This window comes from Papilio machaon, chromosome 18 (assembly GCF_912999745.1).
Source record: "Papilio machaon chromosome 18, ilPapMach1.1, whole genome shotgun sequence".
In the NCBI taxonomy this organism is placed as follows: domain Eukaryota; kingdom Metazoa; phylum Arthropoda; class Insecta; order Lepidoptera; family Papilionidae; genus Papilio; species Papilio machaon.
In genome coordinates, this window is record NC_060003.1 from 7,000,516 (window position 1) to 7,019,991 (window position 19,476).

Below are 19,476 nucleotides of genomic sequence, written 5' to 3' on the forward strand. Positions count from 1 at the left end.
ATTCGTAAGATAGTGCTCGCGGACAAACAGTAAAGAAATCTCGGCGATCAGTAGTCAAAAAAAACTAATTAAAAATTCTTGACACATTCGCCCATTAAAACGCATCCTTCCCCAATACCAACTTAAAATACGATTGCCGAAATAGAAACACGAATATTTTTTACCTTATCACGCGTAGCATAAGGTTCACAACTTTTATGTTTTGTCAAACTAAACAGTTTAAATAACCTTGTGAAAATTGAAGTACAACAAAGTTTAGTGGGTTACTTAAATAAGCGTGAATGATACGACTGTGACGTTTATTTCCGTCGTCTTGGTGCTATATTCGTTTATAGTATTTCTGTTATGTTTCAAAATATTTTTAACAGAATAGTCATCACGTTAAAAACAATTAAATAACAAAATATAATATAAATACTAAAGTTTCAACGTTTAATAATAAATATTTTTGAAGTTAATACTTAAGGTGTGGTTAATTTTAATTAATAGACAAAACCTTGCTTTAAATCATACTAGCTTTTACCCGCGACTCCGTCCGCGCGGAATAAAAAATAGAAAACGGGGTAAAAATTATCCTATGTCCGTTTCCTGGTTCTAAGCTACCTGCCCACCAATTTTCAGTCAAATCGATTCAGCCGTTCTTGAGTTATAAATAGTGTAACTAACACGACTTTCTTTTATATATATAGACTAGCTTTTAGCCGCGACTCCGTCCGCGCGGAATAAAAAAAATAGAAAACGGGGTAAAAATTATCCTATGTCCGATTCCTGGTTCTAAGCTACCTGGCCACCAATTTTCGGTCAAATCGATTCAGCCGTTCTTGAGTTATAAATAGTGTAACTAACACGACTTTCTTTTATATATATAAAATTTATAGCTTTTCAAAATGAATACGAGAGATATCAACATATTTTGATATCTTGATGTTTTGACTCTTAAATATTTCAACAGTGGTAGATCCCGCGACTACAATATTTTTGGGGTGCATGAATGGACCGTCACACAGAAGACATGCGTGAAGTGGTCTAATTTTAGTTAATTTTAGTCCTCTTTACCTTCCACCCTTTTCGTATTGGGAAAGGATTGGAAGGGGAACTGGATTTGGCGGAAGAAGGGACACATAGGAAGGAGAAATATCCTCTTTCTGTGCGTCCTCTTCTCCGTTGATCAAAGGTAGGTAAACCATCTGTATTTGCAGATGTCTAATTCAGGTGGCCGTTTGCTCGTTTGCCACATTTTGATATAAAAAAATACTCTATATTCCGAAATACTATTGTACTTCCCTTGGTAACAATATCCCTATTTGATAGTAGTTAAGTGCTTTTTATTACAGCGATGTTTAATAAATATTTGTAATATGTATTAGAATTCACTATTAAAAGATGTGAAACCAGACACTGATTAAACTCTTGTTCAAAGCAAATTATATCTTTGTAGTTAATTACAATATAAAACCACACAACAGTAACAGAGTTATTTAACTGTAATCTTCAAAGGGAACGTTAGATGGCGCTTGAATGTTACGAAACATTATAAATATGGTATTTTAAAATAGGTTATTAAACTAATTATGGTTGGAATGAATCAGTCGAGCTTTTGATCTATTCCCCGGTTGGTAAAGTCCTTCGGGAACCACGAACCCCACTATTTCGGGCCCCGGTCGCGAAACAGGCCGACACTTCTCGACCGTTTCCGGCATTTTAAGATTTCTTCTATTTCCAGATGGCATTTTAACTAACCGCTCAGTCGACTATATTATATTCATAGTCTATTTTGCAGTTATTTTTTATATAGTAAAATATGTTTTAGGCAATTTTAAATCACTGACAATTTTGTTAAACTAATTTTAATTCTTACTGATATTATAAATTCGAAAGTTTAGATGAATGGATGTTTATTTGAACGTATCTACGGAACGGCTGAACCGATCTTGATGAAATTTTGCATAAATGTAGAACATAGTCTGGAAGAACACACAGGCTACCAATTAAGTATTTTTTTAATTCCGCGCAAATGGAGTTGCGTGCGTCAGCTAGTGTTATATTTATTAATATGAATAGCAACCCGCATGACCTCTAGCGGTCCAAGTCATGATTAATAGATCCAAATATAAATACATGACATTAAGCTAGCCGTTTTGTGATGACGCGACAAATTAAGACAGGCGCAAGACATGCCAATGCAACATGTCAGACATAAATTGAATTGATGAAAAAGTTGTGCCGTTTGTTACATATTTCGGGTAATATATAATCATTTATATTAATTTAATTTGTATGAAATATACTTTTATTATCTTTGCTCTATCATTATCTATTAGGTGAATAAGTTCTCTTACTTTTACAATAAGTAATTGAAAACTTAATCACCATTCGGCTTATATTTTTAAACACGTAAGTCTAAATGTTAAGTATTTTTTTTTATTTGTAACTTATGGTTATAATTAGACAGTATGGCGTGAAATTATTAGTACCTTTATTAGTTTAAAAAATAAAAGTTATCTTTGATATCTTAGTTCTTTGTAACACATTCAAATCAGCTCTTGAGTAGTGTCTATCTAGTCATTAACTAAGGTAATTTGTCAGTAGAAAACTATTTGACCCAGATACTTGGCCTGGGTCGTGTGAACTATCGAAAGTGACCGAAAATGCGTTGAATAAACACATGATGTTGACAAAACTTTCCACCATGTTTGGATATGGATTTTAATTTGAAATCTCGATCGTTATGTAGTGCTTGTTTTGGTTAAAAATACATACGTTTATTAAGTAAATTATAATAAAAAAAAAAATTCTTTATTTAACTATAAGCCATTTTTCACAAAATTAGTGGGGCTCTGTCCCCCGAACTAGTTAAAACTGTGTTTCTAATACAGTGCAACCTTAATATAACGTACCTCAATATAACGACTTCCTCGATTTAACAAATGTTTCGTAATCCCCTTGAATTGTCCATAAGAGTCAATATAAAATATACCTTTACATTGCGAACATTCTTTGCGTACAACCTCTTTTCAGGCTTTCAGACTCAGTTCAACGAATTACTTGATATTACGAATATTTTCTTGTTCCCCTCCGATTTGTTATATCGAGGTTGCACTGTAATAATTATTTCATATAAAAAAATATCAAACTTCTTGTTTAATTCTCGATTCATATTCATAATTATTTTAGACATAATAGACACAATAGAGGGATGTTATTAATTCAACTTGGGAATAATGTACACTCTAATTATAACATTTATATAAACATTATCAAGTTTAAATTAGACCTATATAAGTTTTGTAAATATAGACACTGTATTTTAGCACAAGTCATGGCTGCATTAAGTAAAAAGTAAACTTTAAGATAGGTACTTAAATGACTATGTTTAAACATTACCTATCTATGTTTTTCCTTTGTACAGTCAGGACCCTTCTCGGTGGTCTACTTACAGAAAAATTACCTTGTTTCTTGCAACGAGACAGACTCCGCACCTGCTTGTAAAATAACCAATTAGATAGCATAAAAGTAAAAAGTAATCAGTCGTGTCATACAGATCGACCTTTTTCCATACAGACACATTTAAAAGCTACGCCCTATTGGTTATTGTTTTTGCATTATCGTCTCAATGCTGTCACTTTTAATTTCAAATACCGCCAGAATCTCTGATAGTACGTAAGACTGCGACTGCAACTTCTGTTTGCACAGTTAACTGTTTGCGGATAAACTGAAACATTGCGTTAACATCTTAAAGCAAATAACGTAACCTAAAAACACTGCACGTTGAAAATGTGTTTCTTTGTGCATAATAATTTGTCTTTATTTAACTTCAAAAATTATTATCACATCTCAAAAAAAAAAAACATATCAGTGCAAAAGTCAAAGAAGAATAGACTATTTTCTACCTATATTGTGCATTATAACATCGTTATTAGAACAAAACAGCATTAGGTAGAGTGAGGCGAGTGGTCGGACGAGGTCTGAGGTGCCTCCCACGCGTAGCCTTGGCGCCAGCGCGATACAGCCTGCATACGCGCAAAATGTACCATAGTTATTTACCTTATATTAGTAAAATTGTGTTGTATACATTAAATTGAAATTATATTACATTAGTTATATTTTTTTAAGTCACTGACATCTATATTCCAGTGAATGGAGTAAGAACCCGTGGTTATTGTTTCCTATTCCATTTTGAAGTTGAAGTTATCAGCTGGTAGCGGTGTTGGAAACTCGAACTAATAAAATAATTAGCCGAAAACATCCTCAACAGGCTCTTTTTAGTCGGAACGAAGCAAAAGCTGTTATTTTCATGCAGCGACCTTTCTAGCAGATGTATGTATAGGGGTCAGTTATTTGTGCTGTGCATTTGTTACTAATCAAAATATTCACATGAAAGAAGTAGAGTCGTTATTACTATAATATTTCTTATTTTAAAAGACGATCTAAATTTCTCGGAAATTAATTAGAAACTAAATTTAAATATCTGAATCTAACGGGATCTTCAAACTTCTAGACACTAAACATTTTGTGTCAGTTTGTATGTTTTTTTTAAACGTAACTTATGTTTTTTTATTAATCAGTTTGATTTATATTTTAAGAAACAAGCATTTTAATTAATTTTCGCTACTACGTCGCTTTCTTTGTTTCGAGCTTATTAGATAGCAATTTTAACGAACTTTAGCCTCTTTAAGGTACTTATCATTAGAGATAAGGAGCTAGGTCTTTGAGCTCGCCGACCGTCTGTATTTATAGGCCTTAAGTTGGTGATAACAGATTCTCTCGGTATATTATCACTTTAGATAATGCTGCTTTTGTATTATAATTAACGTTCCACTTGCTAAATAAAATTGCTAAATAAAAATGCAATAGTAAGCGCACATTAGCACGGGTGCTTTTTTAACAATGTGTTAACACTCGGTATTGGCGCCTTTTTAGCGACGAAAGTTACAAAATCACTTAATCAATCAGTCCAGCGCTTAAAATGCAACACTGCGCGATAAAAAAAGTGTCGCTTACGAACAGATAGTTGGAAATGCATTTATTATATTTAAACTCTTTTTTAGCGTTTGTTAAAAAAGCGCCCGTGCGAATGAGGCTTGGTCTGAAAAACCAGTTTAGTTTTCTTAAAAATTTATTATCGCGACATTACAATCCTTTAAAAAATACATCGTTTTTTGCGGCAAATCTTTCTCTCTTGAAATCTAATGCTAAAAGACTTAATACGTACTGTTTTGAAAAAGTATTATTAAATAAAATCAAATAGACCTTCAATTTGTTTGCTTAAATGTTTTATATACAATTGCAATGGAAGTTTGCGCACTTTCATCACTTTTCGCACTTCGCACTTCTAACTTGTGTAACTTAAGGCCCAGCAATAACATTGCTATACGCCGATTTTTATTGGCACAATGTTTTATTTTGAAACGCCATTATTTTATAAGTAATGATGAAAGTTCACGCCTTATAGACTTCACATAACCTCGCGGTTCCGTGCGGATTTGATTTTGGGTACATCAATTGAGTTTTTTTTACTTGCGTGCGAAAAGTATTTTAATAGAAGTATTTTGTAATTTTAACGAAAATTCTATTGCTTTATGAATATAAACAATCTAAGTTAGCATATTACATAGATAAAACAAAATTATTTAAGCGCGAAATACATAACCCCCTTGTCATTCGGGTAATAACATGTACCTTTATTTGTTGCAGGTTAAAAGAATAACTGATTTTAAACAAACTGCGTAGAGTTTCAAATACAACGACACGACAATGTGATGTGAATCGACACGATACAAATACCTGTGTTTGTGAGTGTTTGTGTGTTTTGTGGCAATGGTGATGTCTTCATAGTGACGTCACGGATTTTAATAGGTAAGTCGTAATTTTATAATTTTGAACTTAGAAATTATAACAATAAAAATCAATTTTGAATGAAAATATTTTCCTTCTATGTTCCTTCGCAATAAGTATGCCTTTCTTTTCTTAACGTAACTAGTACTACTGTCTACTGTTTTCATCTCATTTTGTAAGAATGTTTAGATGGATGGATGGATGGATGTTTGTTTGAAGTTATCTCCAAAAGGGCTGCAAGGATCTTGATGAAATTTGGTGTATGAAATCTTTAATCATCTTATTGAAATTTAACACAGATATATAACATAAACTAGAGGAACACATGATATACTTTTCGCTTTTTTTAATTCTGCACAGACGAAACTGCAGGCAAGAGTTAGTGTGTATATAATTAATATAGCATTCAATAATTTCAATTAATTACGCTTCGACACTGACACATCGTACTGAGTTTCGACTCTGACACATCGTACTGCAGAGCTATTTCATTCTATTGAACAACGAAGAAAAATATTTAATCAATTATAGAGTTAGACAATTGCAATGAGTAGAACTCCCGCGGATAGCGAACCGTTAATTAACAACAAACAACCAATTTAATGAGTATGAAGGCCGGCACAAACACGATAAGTAGCCAATCTGTTGCGACACATACGACTCTAGAAATTAGAAAACTAAGATATTAATTTTCAAAATCGATCCAGACGTTTAATTTAGTAGGTACTTAACAATGCTTCGCAAAATGCATTAGCCCTTTGCACGTGAAGCAGGCATTAAGAGAGACTAAGGGATACTACGTAGAGATCATGACCGTTACGTTATATTGTTATACTCTACGAATAAATTGCAGTCACTTTTCAAGAATTTAAAAAAGGATCACTTTACACTAAGTTTGTGACTCGGCCAATTAGATCATAATCTAAGCTTACAGCTAAAAAAATAAACTACATATCTAAGAATCTCAGGCGCCGAGTGTAGATTTACGACTATATTTACGCGGCCCGTCAGCGCAGGGATGGAATGCCGATGCAGTGTGTCGGGCGATATGCCAGGAGAGAATTAATTGCCTCAAAGAGTGACAGATCTTCAATTGAACGCACTCAGAACTAATTGTCAACGTATGTCGGTCTTCTACAAGTATTAGTAAAATTATCTCAGAATGATAAGTGTTAAGTAAAGGTACTTTTACATCTTCAGCTCCAAGGTTACATCTTCAGCTCTTCCTTTCTATTATACAAGTGCAACTGAATATTTGTTTACTGGTTGATTCTGTTGATTTGAGAAATGTTGTCAGCATCAAAGGTTTCATACAAATTGAACAGCCGCTCTGGTTAGTGTTTGCCTTCAGTACAAGAGTAATTGACACACTTAGGTGATCTACTTAACCTCAGGCTGGTCCGTCGTCTAAAAAATATGCTGGAAATTTCTTTCTTGTTTACCTAAAAGCCCTAAGGTTCTGTAGGCAGCAACCTTCACGTGGTCGTCAGAACATCTGTTCTGAGGAATGCTGTCGGGTTTCGCAACACTCTGTATAAGGATAAAGGGGTCATTGCCACGCCGCGTGGCCTTTGCTCATGCGCCGGCGCCGGCGAACATTCTGCGTCCCGCGCCGCGTTAATTTTGTTGTTAACACGTTTACACGCGAATATCCGCGCCCTAAAGGACCAAGGTCATAACACAAAGGTCTCTTGAAATTACAAGTAATAATCTTATATACTGTTATTAATTCTCGTCAAATAGATTTGTATAAATCGAAGGAAATTTTTCGGACGGAAGCTCGAGTAATCCATCAACCTTTATCTTCAATGCTTTCTTTTTCTGTTTTAAATTAAAATAAATATGATATCAAATAAATATTCTAATTCGGATCTAAAGATTATGATTTTACAATTAAAATTACATCCAAGTAAGACAAAGCTACTCTTGATTCCTAGAAGTCATCGTTTTAAGATGAGTCGAACAATAAGTAAGTAACCCACGCTACATCTGTACGAGCACTTGACCGTGACCCGGTTAGCTAGTCGCACCGCCCGGCGCCGCCTGCTAAAGGATAAACTCAGTAATAACATTGTTATTAATAAACTGATTGTTGCAAATTATGACGTCAACAACAACTGTTGGGCACAATTTATGACTCGTCTTATGTTTATCTGTGTTGTCTGTTGGCGCCAATTTTATTGTATCATGGTCAACCTCTGGATATCTTAATTTTATAAGTTACAGATTAAAAATAATCACTTCAAATCATTTTTTGCAACTTTTTTTCTAATGGTTGAATGAGTTATTTATTTTGACGTAAGACAGCCAACAATTCAGAAGCCGGCTTCTTTACAATTTGACGAGGTTGCATGTGTCATATCTACGGGCAATAATGGTACACTAACTGCCAATTCAACTGACTGTCGTTGGCTCTAGTTGTAATACTACCAGCCATAGTGGTACAGTCACTGCCAGTTGCACAAACACGTGGTGGCTGTGGTACAGTCAGCCACAAAGTTGATTCAGGGAACATTCATGCGACATTGTTGTTGCTAAAAATATTAACTAGATTCATATTCTAAGAAATAAACATAATTCAAGTTGTATGCGTCAAGTTATTAACAATAACTTATTATTACGTATATTATTGAACTTGACTATGTGCCTTGAGAAAGTCGATACATTATGTACTTACTTATATATTATTCGGAGTGGGGTTGGCTATCTAATACATATTAGGGTTATTAGAAAATCCAAATTTATATGTCAAACAAATAAAGCGTATCCTTTTCTCTTTTCCTTTATATACTTTTCTATATACTCGTAGTAAATAAAACAAATTGATGTAAAACAAGCGTCACTAATTGTAGCTATAAAAGTTCGTTAAAGAAAACTTAGTGCAAACAAGTTTTCACTTTTATACCGATTAAAGGATTCATTAGCGCATAAGGATGTTCTGTCATACGATAAATTATATCGATATTTTAAAAATATCGATATCGATTTTTAATGTCGATTTTTCTCAAATAAATAATATAAAATGGAACTTTTAGATGTATTGTTCTCTATTTTTTTTTAAGATGACACATGTAATGCTGTGAAAAATGACACGATACATTTGTGTTTTCAGTTCATGATTTTATATTAACATGTACATTTTATAAGAGTGAAGTTTGAAAGTCATTTCGAACGTTGCAAAAATATTTTGGCATTGACTGCAAGTATATATCAAATAAAAGTTGTGGAATAAGTCATCAAGAATATGAGAGCATCTAGTTATTGCATTTTATATTGGTTATAGATAAGGCAAGAGCCAAATAATAATAATGATTTCTTTATTTAACTGCCTCTAGAATTAGATCGAATATTATCATATTTGGAATGAAAATGAAACTATATATAGGTTGAGATCTATAAGTACAATGTTTATCATAATGTTAGCATTCGTTTTCGAAATAGTGAAACCTGTTTGTTTAGCAGATTAGCTGTTAAATGTTAAACTGCAAGCAAACACGATGGCTGCGAAAGTCAACGGCCTTGACTTATCTCTGGTATGTGGGTATGTTTTGACATTTTAATTTTGTTTACCATAAACATATCAAGTTCTTACTTTCAGGTTTGACATATTTATGATATTAGACCCCTTCTTTATATAACTACTAGCTATCGCCCGCGATTCTGTCCGCGCGGAATTAAAAAACTTAATAAGTAGCCTATGTATTCTTCCAGATTTTGTTCTACATCTGTGGCAAATTTCATCAAGATCTGTTGAGCCGTTGCGGAGATACCTTCAAACAAACATCCATCCATCCATCCATTTAAACATTCGCATTTATAATATTAGCAAGTATGATTATTGGTTATGTTTATTCTTAATATGAAATTAAAGAAAACTTAATTAAATTTCAAGGTCAGTAAACTTCGAATTCATTACTTCCTGAAGTCTTTGCATTGATTAATGAGTAATCATATTTTTTCAACAGCTCCAAATAATACGACATAAATATGTATACAACCTTTAATACTTACCAACCTTAATTACTTGACTGGTTCTTACGGATTTATCTTAATCACACTCTTAAGTCATATCCATTCTACTAACGCATGAGTTTATCAATACACTTGATAAAATTATAATAAAGTCATACATCTAGTGTGTACAAGACCCTGAAATGTTATTTCGAAAGTATATTTTGCAATACAATTACAAAATATCGACATGACATATCGACATCACTACGAAAGTTCACTTGACAGATGCGATGCGATCGATATAATTAAAAAGCAGTTCTTTAGCGAGCTGATTAATGTATTAGTTAGAGGAACTGATTTTTTTTGTAACGATGTAAAAAGTTTTAGCTTCTAATGAGCATCTGCTTACTATGTACAGGTTGATACACTTTCTCTGCATATAAAGTTGATATCTTTACGTGGCCTTTTGAAGTGCCGATCGCACGACTTTAAGAGTTGTGATAGTATATGTGTATATTGCAAAAGATATATTAATAATATTCAGGACTACAGCGACTTGCTTGTGATTGCAACGATATTGACAACGAAGTTTTACTTCGGATCCTAACTGTCAATAATAAATAATCTCAGGGATGAAAGTTAAAATAAATGCAAAACAGATTACAGAATTAACTCATATAGAAATCGGCTAAAACACTGACGTATATTTGTCCGGTGTCGGCACCGACTAGCTTCGAGCCCGGGGCCCTTCATCAGGTTTAGTGGGACTGGTATTATTTCGCGGACGCGGCCCGTCGTCGATCGTGAGGGACTCGAAACTAGTCGGTGCCGACACCGGACAAATGTACGTGAGTGTTTTAGCCGTTTTCTATATTAGTAAATTATTACTGAATTGTATCAACGAATTTCGTATTAAGTCATTTTCTTCTTGTAGAGAATCTTCTAACAAGTAAATGGTAGTGGCGTTAATCGTGTTAATTGTCATGTGAAGCTGGAATAGAAATGTTTCACCGAGTGCTGTGATTTTGAATATTAACTACATAAGTAAACCAATGTTTTCTTTGCTTCTCTTAGCTGTTTAACCTTTTTATTTTTGATATCGGGGAGAAATACTTCGCAAATACCCTGCGTATTGGGTATAGATAGGGTTATTTGAGATTCATACTCACTAAAACCCCCAAGTTAGCCATCAAGTGCGGCTATGAGGGTCTCGGGATCTCTAGGGAGGACTAGTCGCTTTACCTTGCTTTCGTTTAATAAATATAGACAATGTTAAACAAGATACGATGTCTTACTGCAAGGATTGACAAAGTACCAATCGAAGGTAAGAATACATTTCTCTGAACAACGGTAAAGTAGGCAGTGCCAAGGTATTTGAGGGCATGTGATGTTGTGCTTGGCATGCTAGTACACTTGATGACGTCATACATTAACACGTACACGAGTAGTCCCAGAAGCGATAGTCCAACGCCTTCCGAGAAAGCATCTACCAAAAGCTTTATTTAGCACTCTACTTGATGACGATACATTCGGTATTAGTCAATATTGTTTACGTTACAGTCACGTCTGTGGAGAAATGGGTCAAATGTATGGTCTACATTTTAAATGTGTGTACTAATTTCTTTTGCAAATATAAACTGATATTTTATAGATCCATGACTCAAGCATGGACTAAATGATTTATTATAAACATTATGGAGTATTTTACTTTTCAATTCGCAGTCTGGATTTTAATTCAAATGATTTTCTTTTTATTTCTCTTTTTAACTTTTATTTTAGAACAGCAGGCAGTAACTCCAATTTAACCTATTGACTATGCTTAAAATAATCGTCAAATCATTGTACATAAAATATGTATTTTGTTAAAATTATTCACAAGTTATTTAACAATATACAATATGTTATTTCTATAAGTGTGACACGTATTATTCGAACTGAGAACTGAGTCTCATTCAGTCGTCAGTTTAATTCCGTGACTCGCATAATGAACGCCTAATATTTGGTGTTGAATGAAGCTACAGCAACGCGCACAACTATTTTATAATTGTTAGTTCCGAGAATGAATCCATTAAATTTATCTTATGCAACTATTATTACGACGCTAACAAAGTTTTAGTATTTTTTTTTTAGGTATGTGTCATCTTTACGCATTCTGATGGCTTGCAAGCTGAAGTTGATTGAGTCGTTATAGTGGACAGCTGTTACTAGTTACCATCTCTGTTTCTGTTCATTTTAAAAATACCTTTAGAAGTCTTAAGTTTCAAAGTTAGAAACAGTATTTAGTATTTAAAGACGGAAAATTAACTTAAAATTAAATTGTAATAAACTGGCATCGAAAATAAAACAAGTAATTATCAACAATCAAGGTATCGGTCGGGGCAATAAATCTGCACACAAATATATAGACGTACAGACGAGATGTCAGCGGGCGCCATTAATCTATTGTTCATACTAGGAATCGAATCAAGGACGCCCGGTCGCCCCGCCAGGACAAATTCAAATATAACCGACGAGTATCGACTTCTGCTTATTATGTTTATTGTAACCAATTGATTATGACATCAGAGACTAAAGCACGATACCAAAAACTGGCAACGATAATTTCGGATTCAAATAATCTAACATTTCTAGGGACTACATTAAATTATAATGTGTTGAACAACTTAACCGTTTTGTGCTTTCATGTGCTTACTGTGAGAAATAATGATAGGAAATTAACTTGCTAGCAAGCTACTGAAATATTAGATCGATCTAGAAGACGAAACCCGAGGTTGTTGACCCCAAATTGTTGACATGTTCTGTCTAAAGATTACTATTTTTATGGAACCATTTAAGTTTAAATTTTTACTATCGAGGCAATCTTAGAGGAAATAATTCTGCATTTTAATAATGGCGCTAGTATCGTCGAAGCGCGCGACGCCTACGAATAGTAATTGCTCTCTTGTTAGTAGCAATTAGCCCACAACTGGCGTTGTGACGTCACCAAACAGCAACCGATCACTAACGCAGTCTAGGAATTACATCGAATGAAACGACGAAACGGAAATTATCTTTGAAAAGTAAATTAGAGATGACAACAATAATTGTACATTGTTTTTAATAGAACAATATCTGCTTTCTGAATCTGCTGAACACAATTTTCGTACAACAATGGTTCAGATTTTGGCTTGACTACATTCATATATATCGCAGTAGTGAGTCATTACTAAACCATACGAGAGTCAGGGTCAATAAAATTGCGGAATAGCCCAGCTACCTTTTATCGTGCAAGTGGCATTTCTTTATGCGGACTTTAATGTCCATACATATTGTCAAATGGCCTGAGAAACGCCGTTACAATGTCAATGACCTTGCTTCAAAACTAAACATCTTCATAACTGGATACGTAAAAATGTGTTACTTGTTCACGTAAATTAATCAAACTGATATCATAATATAATGTTGACAAAACGTTAATGTAAATGAACCTTAATAGAATCACTTACACATTTTAGTTTTTGTTTTCAATAAATTTTCAAGGCACAATATAATCTATTAGTTTATCTCATCACATTTTTTATATCAGAAAATGTAATGATCAAAAACATTTTAAAACCATTTTTTTTATCGTGTACTTAATAATAGATATCATAAAGTTTTTTAGTATACCTATATCTAACAAATAAAAGAGCTAGAACTCAAGCAAATCCTGTTGAGTTTAACTAATCATCACATTATTTCCAGACAAAAACATTCTACTGACTTTTAAACATATTCTGCAACTAATATAATGTTCGTAAGAAACGGGATTCTTACCACGATTAGGCTGTTTGTTTCTTACGAACATTATATTAGTAAAAACCACGAAAGTTTGAAGTTATATATTCTGCAACTTATTTACTTGCAAAATTTTATCATACTCAAAGCTTTTCCCGACTTCATTCTCTCAGTTTAATTTTACTCCGCTTTAAAATGCATTCTTATGAAATAAAAGGCCCAAAAAAGTATAAGGAATTCGATCGGGGCAAGTGTCAGGATCGTCTGAATGGGTGGCGGTTAAATCCGTCTGAAAAAAGACGTTCGGAAATAGTTGTCGGTCCGCAGCGCCGCGTGCCGGCCGGCGTTTCCGAACGCACCTGTCATCCGCCATTACTAAAACAATGACAGATATTTTGGCGCGAATGCTTTACGGAAACTGTATGAGTAATTAGACAATTTTGTAACAAGTTAGTGGCTGCTCGCGATTTCGTCAGTGCGGAATGTAAAAAAGTAGAATTACTCTCGCGTATAAAATATTGATTTTAAGGACGTTTATCTTATTTATTTATATAACTATTAATTAACAGATGTTATAAGTTAATTGATGTATGTTGTTTATTTCTTACATTTGATTATTAGGGAACATTACTCATGGATTACATCATTGTTAACGCAAGATAAATTGTCAGATAATTCATTACCGAAATATCAATGTTGTTAAACATTTCATTTTTATTAATTAGATTTATATCATAAACTTACAGAAGTAAAATATAAATATTATGCAGCATTTATACGTTGTTATAAAAAGTTTTTTTTCGTTAGTTCTCCGCCTAATATGAATGTTATTTTAAAATTTCCGAGGCCCCGACGCAATCGGCTCTTTAATTATTTACATAAAATGTTTGAAATGGTTTTCCATATACTTATCAATGTTTTGCCTAACAACCGCTCGTATACTTACAATAAAATTAAACAAACCTGCTCGTTGATTAAATGTAATTTAGAAATTCCTTTGTATTTTTATGTTTGTAACATGTAACATCGTAACTAGAGAACAAAACTACAGAAGTAGCAACCCTAGTTGCTAGTTAAAAATAAATGTTGCACTGATATTTATATCTTTAATTTAACATTTCATGTAATCTTATTAAGATTTTTACAAACATGTTGCACAATTATCGCACCCGTGACCCGTCAGATTGTAATCGGAACAAGTTTATGTTGTGGAGGACGTCGACCGTATTCGTGCCCACATCAATTACAAACAAACTGACCACAACATTATTATATGTACATATATATTTACTCTGTCTAATCAGTACATGTCACAAACGTGACAGCCATTGAGTCTAAACCGGATGTAAAAATAATTATTTGATGACGAGAGTAGAATTTTTAAATGTGTTAAAACATGCAGGAAAAATTAAAAATTATAATTTCTGATATTATGGAAATTTAATAGATAATAAACAAAAACAAATAAAATAAGTACGTGAGAAAACTTTACAAACGAGGATGGTGTGAACCAAGAAAAGTACCAATTAGTTTTTTACCTTATCCACATAATTTTCTGCATATCCCGCTACATCACGGACATGGTCATTTTTGCCTTTTTAGTACAATATCAATGCTATAAATTATAAATCTATTGCGTCGGAGCCATGAGAAAGGGCGAGCCCTTATTAGGGCTCCGGTCGCCATTGAGATTTATGTGACGGCCGCGTATCGGCTGCGCGCCGCGCCGTCAATTGAATAATATGGCCGATTCCCGCCAACTAATGTCCGGAGTTGCCAGTGCGAAAATTATATTAAATTAGTAGATTATCTCTGGATTATGATTGGATGTTATTATTTGTTGATTAATGTATTTATCTATTTATTTAACAATTTCTCTAGACATAACATTGAGGCAAATTGTTTTGTAGTGTGCAGTATGAGGACTCCAACAAAAGGTTCATACCTACCAATAGCAAATATGTCGTTACCAATCTTGACATCGATTTTGCTTTAATAACCGATGTCGTATTTTATTGTGCGTTTTTTAGTATTAACACAACAATTAAGTGATGACATAAAGATGCGCAATTCTTACAGCATTTAAACATCCGAGGTCCGGCCGCGTCGCTTGTAACCGGTTGTTACCTTGACTAATCAGTTAGTGTTCACTCTCACTGCTCGATAACGATGGGAAAGCACTGCTTATGTTATCAGTGGGAAAATGTATGACTCGAGACTTACCATTGCTTCGCTAATAGGTCGGTCAATGTATGTTCTTAGTTATTGGTATAAAAATGTTGCCATATACTCGTAATTATTTTATCATAGAAAAATGTTTGGTACACCCGAATTGAGATACCGATTTTGGAAGTCGGTTAAAATATATTCTAGTAATATAATATGATGAAGTAATTTTAAAACATTTATGGTTTTTTAATTTATTAAAGCTTTTTAAATCACGAACTTAACAAGATATAAGTGACAATGTATGGAAATAGTTTTTTTTTAGTATAGATAACATAATTTAGTCGTGCTATAACATCGAATAGAATTTGTATCGCAAACGAGACGTTGCAAAAACTTTTATTAGGTGTCAAACGATGCACCCATTGGGGTGTAGCATTTGATTTAATAAAAAAATATACTAGTGTATTTAAAGAAGATGTAAAAGCCGTGTAAAAGGCTTACCTTGTGGCATAACAAGTATTTTATTCGGTTTATTTTTTATTAATAATATAAACTGTCTATATCTATATGTATATAAAAGAAAGTCGTGTTAGTTACACTATTTATAACTCAAGATCGGTCGAACTGATTTAACTGAAAATTGATGGGGAGCTTAGAACTAGGAGACGGACATAGGAACTTTTTTTTATCTTGTGTGCATTTTTTTTTATTCCGCGCGGACGGAGTCGCGGGTAAAAGTTAGTTTTATTTTAAAAAAAAAATCGTCAATGTATAAATTCAATTAAGTTTGAAGAAAAAACTTACTTGTAGTAAAAAATCTATATAGAGTTCTAGAAATAGCAGAGTCGGTGGTAAATTAGATATTGATATTTTATTTTAATTGCCGATAGATGTCGCTATTTCAAAAGGTTTCGATCATTTTATTTTCCTTGCAGTTACGACAGTTTACTATGGGAACTGGTAAACACTTAACCACCTTGGTTTTTATTTATCCTTTTCGACCCGAAAAAGCTAATTTGAAACGCGTCGTATTACAAACAGTAATGTTGTAAACCTTTCGCCGGTGTGTTTGAATTAATTCGGACATCAGACTTAAATAAGACGAGGAAGTCATCATTGCAGCACAGAATCACAGCCACGCCAAACTATGCTCAATTGCTAATAACAATTAAGGTCAATTTGTGTATTCAAGCTTAATCAATTCGACCCAAGCAATCCTCGTCGCGTCTGACTCGGCCCTAAATATGTTATGTGTAACACTCGTCATAGAATAGACAGTGAAATTTTGTAGACTGGTCACCTTTCTTTTTATTCTTTGATATTGTATTTATATCGATCAAATTTACACTCTAGCCTTCTATTTCCACTGTCAAAATATCTATAAAAAAATGATATTACGTCTGTGTTTTCCTAAAAGAATGAGAGGTATTACAATACGTTATTTTTAACGAAAGTTAAAATGCCAGGATCTCTAATTGGTCTCGTAATTTGTGGATTATGTCTACAGTGTGGTATTTACTAGAACTGCATTAAAACTAAGCACTACACAAAATAATCTTAAGAGTTTTGTGTAACAAGACGGAGAAATAGTGCGTGTCGATTCTGGTTCATGCATTATTTAGTCTATGTCAGATTTGAGTTAATATGTATGAGCATTGCCGATCATACCGGGATGACGAATTGTATTGAGGCTGGTAATCTTATAAAGATGTAAGTGGGCACGGACGCGCCCTCTACTGACCGCTCGCTGCTGTGGGAGCAGGAGCAGAAATGTCTTAAGATTATTTAAATGTATGTATATCGTCGTATGTAGCTTCATGTGAGAGATTATAGGAAATTACTTATACTTTAAGCCTATTTATAAGTGTAATTTTTAAATTAATAATCGAAAAAAAAAAGTTCTTATATTTTGCATCGTTTTGGACCAATGCTGTTATATTTTAAAACATCAGCTGTGTAAACTGAACTTCCCCCTAGCAATATGATACTGAATCTCTCGCCACATAAATAAAGTGTTAGGGGTTAATACATCCGGTCGAGGGTCGTGACATTTTCAGTAAAACAATATTGAACATTGAATTGTTTTACGAACTTCCGACGTATAACCGCAAACTTGTTGGTTAACTGAAACTTAACCATAACATTGCCTCTTTATTCTATTAATTGTGAATTTCTGAGACGATAATCACACTAATATTATAAATGCGAATATTTAGATGGATCGATGTTTGTTTGTCTCAAGGAATCTTGATGAAATTTGGCACGGATGTAGAACAAAGTCTGGACGAACAAATAATATACTTATTTTTTTAATTCCGCGCGGAAGTAGTCGCGGACGACAGCTAGTATCTGTATAAAACATAACCTCATCCATGTCATTATTTTTAGGTTTTGGTCTCAGAACGGTTACTTAATCTTTTTAAGCAATTCTTTCATATGATAATTATTCTAAGTTTTAGAATGTTCAATAATTCAGGGCGTATTAAATCTTGCCAAAGGGTTAACCAATTGTTACATTTCTTTACTTTATATGTTATATGATTCTTATAAAATTAAGGCAGTTCACAGTATTTTTGGTATTCAATACGATTAATGAATAATACAATAATTGAATGAATCAAGGGACAGTGTATGATAATTTATAATATTTCTAAATTCAAAAGAAACAAAGAGAACATATTCCCTGCGCTGCGCCCGACCGGCGGGCGTCGGATTTTGTTGCAGTTTATTTATACAAGTGGGTCATCTCCAGACTTCAGCTGGAGCGATTCACTCGGACCTCATCCATTTATCATCCGCTAATAAGAGAATTGAAGTTAATAATGACTGTGAACGGAATTTTAGTGTTGTTTTATTTATTTCTTTCAGTATTTTAATGTAAATATACAATAGTTTCTTTGTTAAAAATATAGTACTCGTAGGTATACTTGTAGCTTTCGGGACCGAAATAATTTGATGATATAAGTATGTGCAATGTTTATTTTGCAAAAATGTACATAAAAGAAATAATATATTACGGCTGTGGCAAAAATATTCACTCATTCATTTTTGTTCATGTTCAAATACTGTTTTGTATTTTGAACAATTGCATTCACTTTAAATTTAAATATTCTAATTTCGTCGCTAACTAAGTCGCTAAATGACCCCCAGTAATATTTGTCAATAGGTTACGAAATGAACATAAAAGTTAATTCAATGTATATCGCCTGTCTGCTTAGTGTCAACGTGGCTACTTCAGTAATTAGGCCAGTTGTAGCCTTCAGTTATTGCCCAATCTTTTTACAAACCTCAAACCATTGGATTATTTGAAAAGAAAGTTTTCAAGTTATACATAAGACTTGTAAGCGACCTTAATCATAACATAGAGAAATAAAAACCTTCGAATTTAGTTAATTAAATTAAATACCTATTTTATTAATTAATCAGAGATATTTTGACGGCCAAGTAGTATTATCTTAAGGACGACTTTAAATTTGTGAAGGTCGTTTGTTATCAATTTAACATTCATATCGCTAGAGAATTTTGCTAATACACGTAAATACATTTAGTTTTTGATATCGTATGTATTAACAGATACAGGTATTGTGTACATCCTATATTGTAAACATCTAGTTCTAAATGGTCTAGATGTTTTCATAACCAATAACAAAAATGTAATATTTAGACACTATCGATTTGACTTCATACTAACCTACATACCATTTTAAATACTACTGGATCAAATATAAAGAAAATAAAAGTATTGTACACAGCAGCTGTGAA

The 19,476-nt window shown here is 33.2% G+C and overlaps 1 protein-coding gene across 1 annotated transcript in view; it reads left to right on the plus strand.

Moving 5' to 3' along the window:
- The first annotated feature begins 5,700 nt into the window (after positions 1-5,700).
- LOC106710289 (inverted formin-2) overlaps positions 5,701-19,476 on the plus strand; it is a 54,807-nt gene continuing 41,031 nt past the window's right edge. Inside the window, exon 1 of the mRNA XM_014502307.2 lies at positions 5,701-5,856. The gene's annotated coding sequence lies outside the window, so the exon portion shown is untranslated. The remainder of the gene's footprint in view (positions 5,857-19,476) is intronic.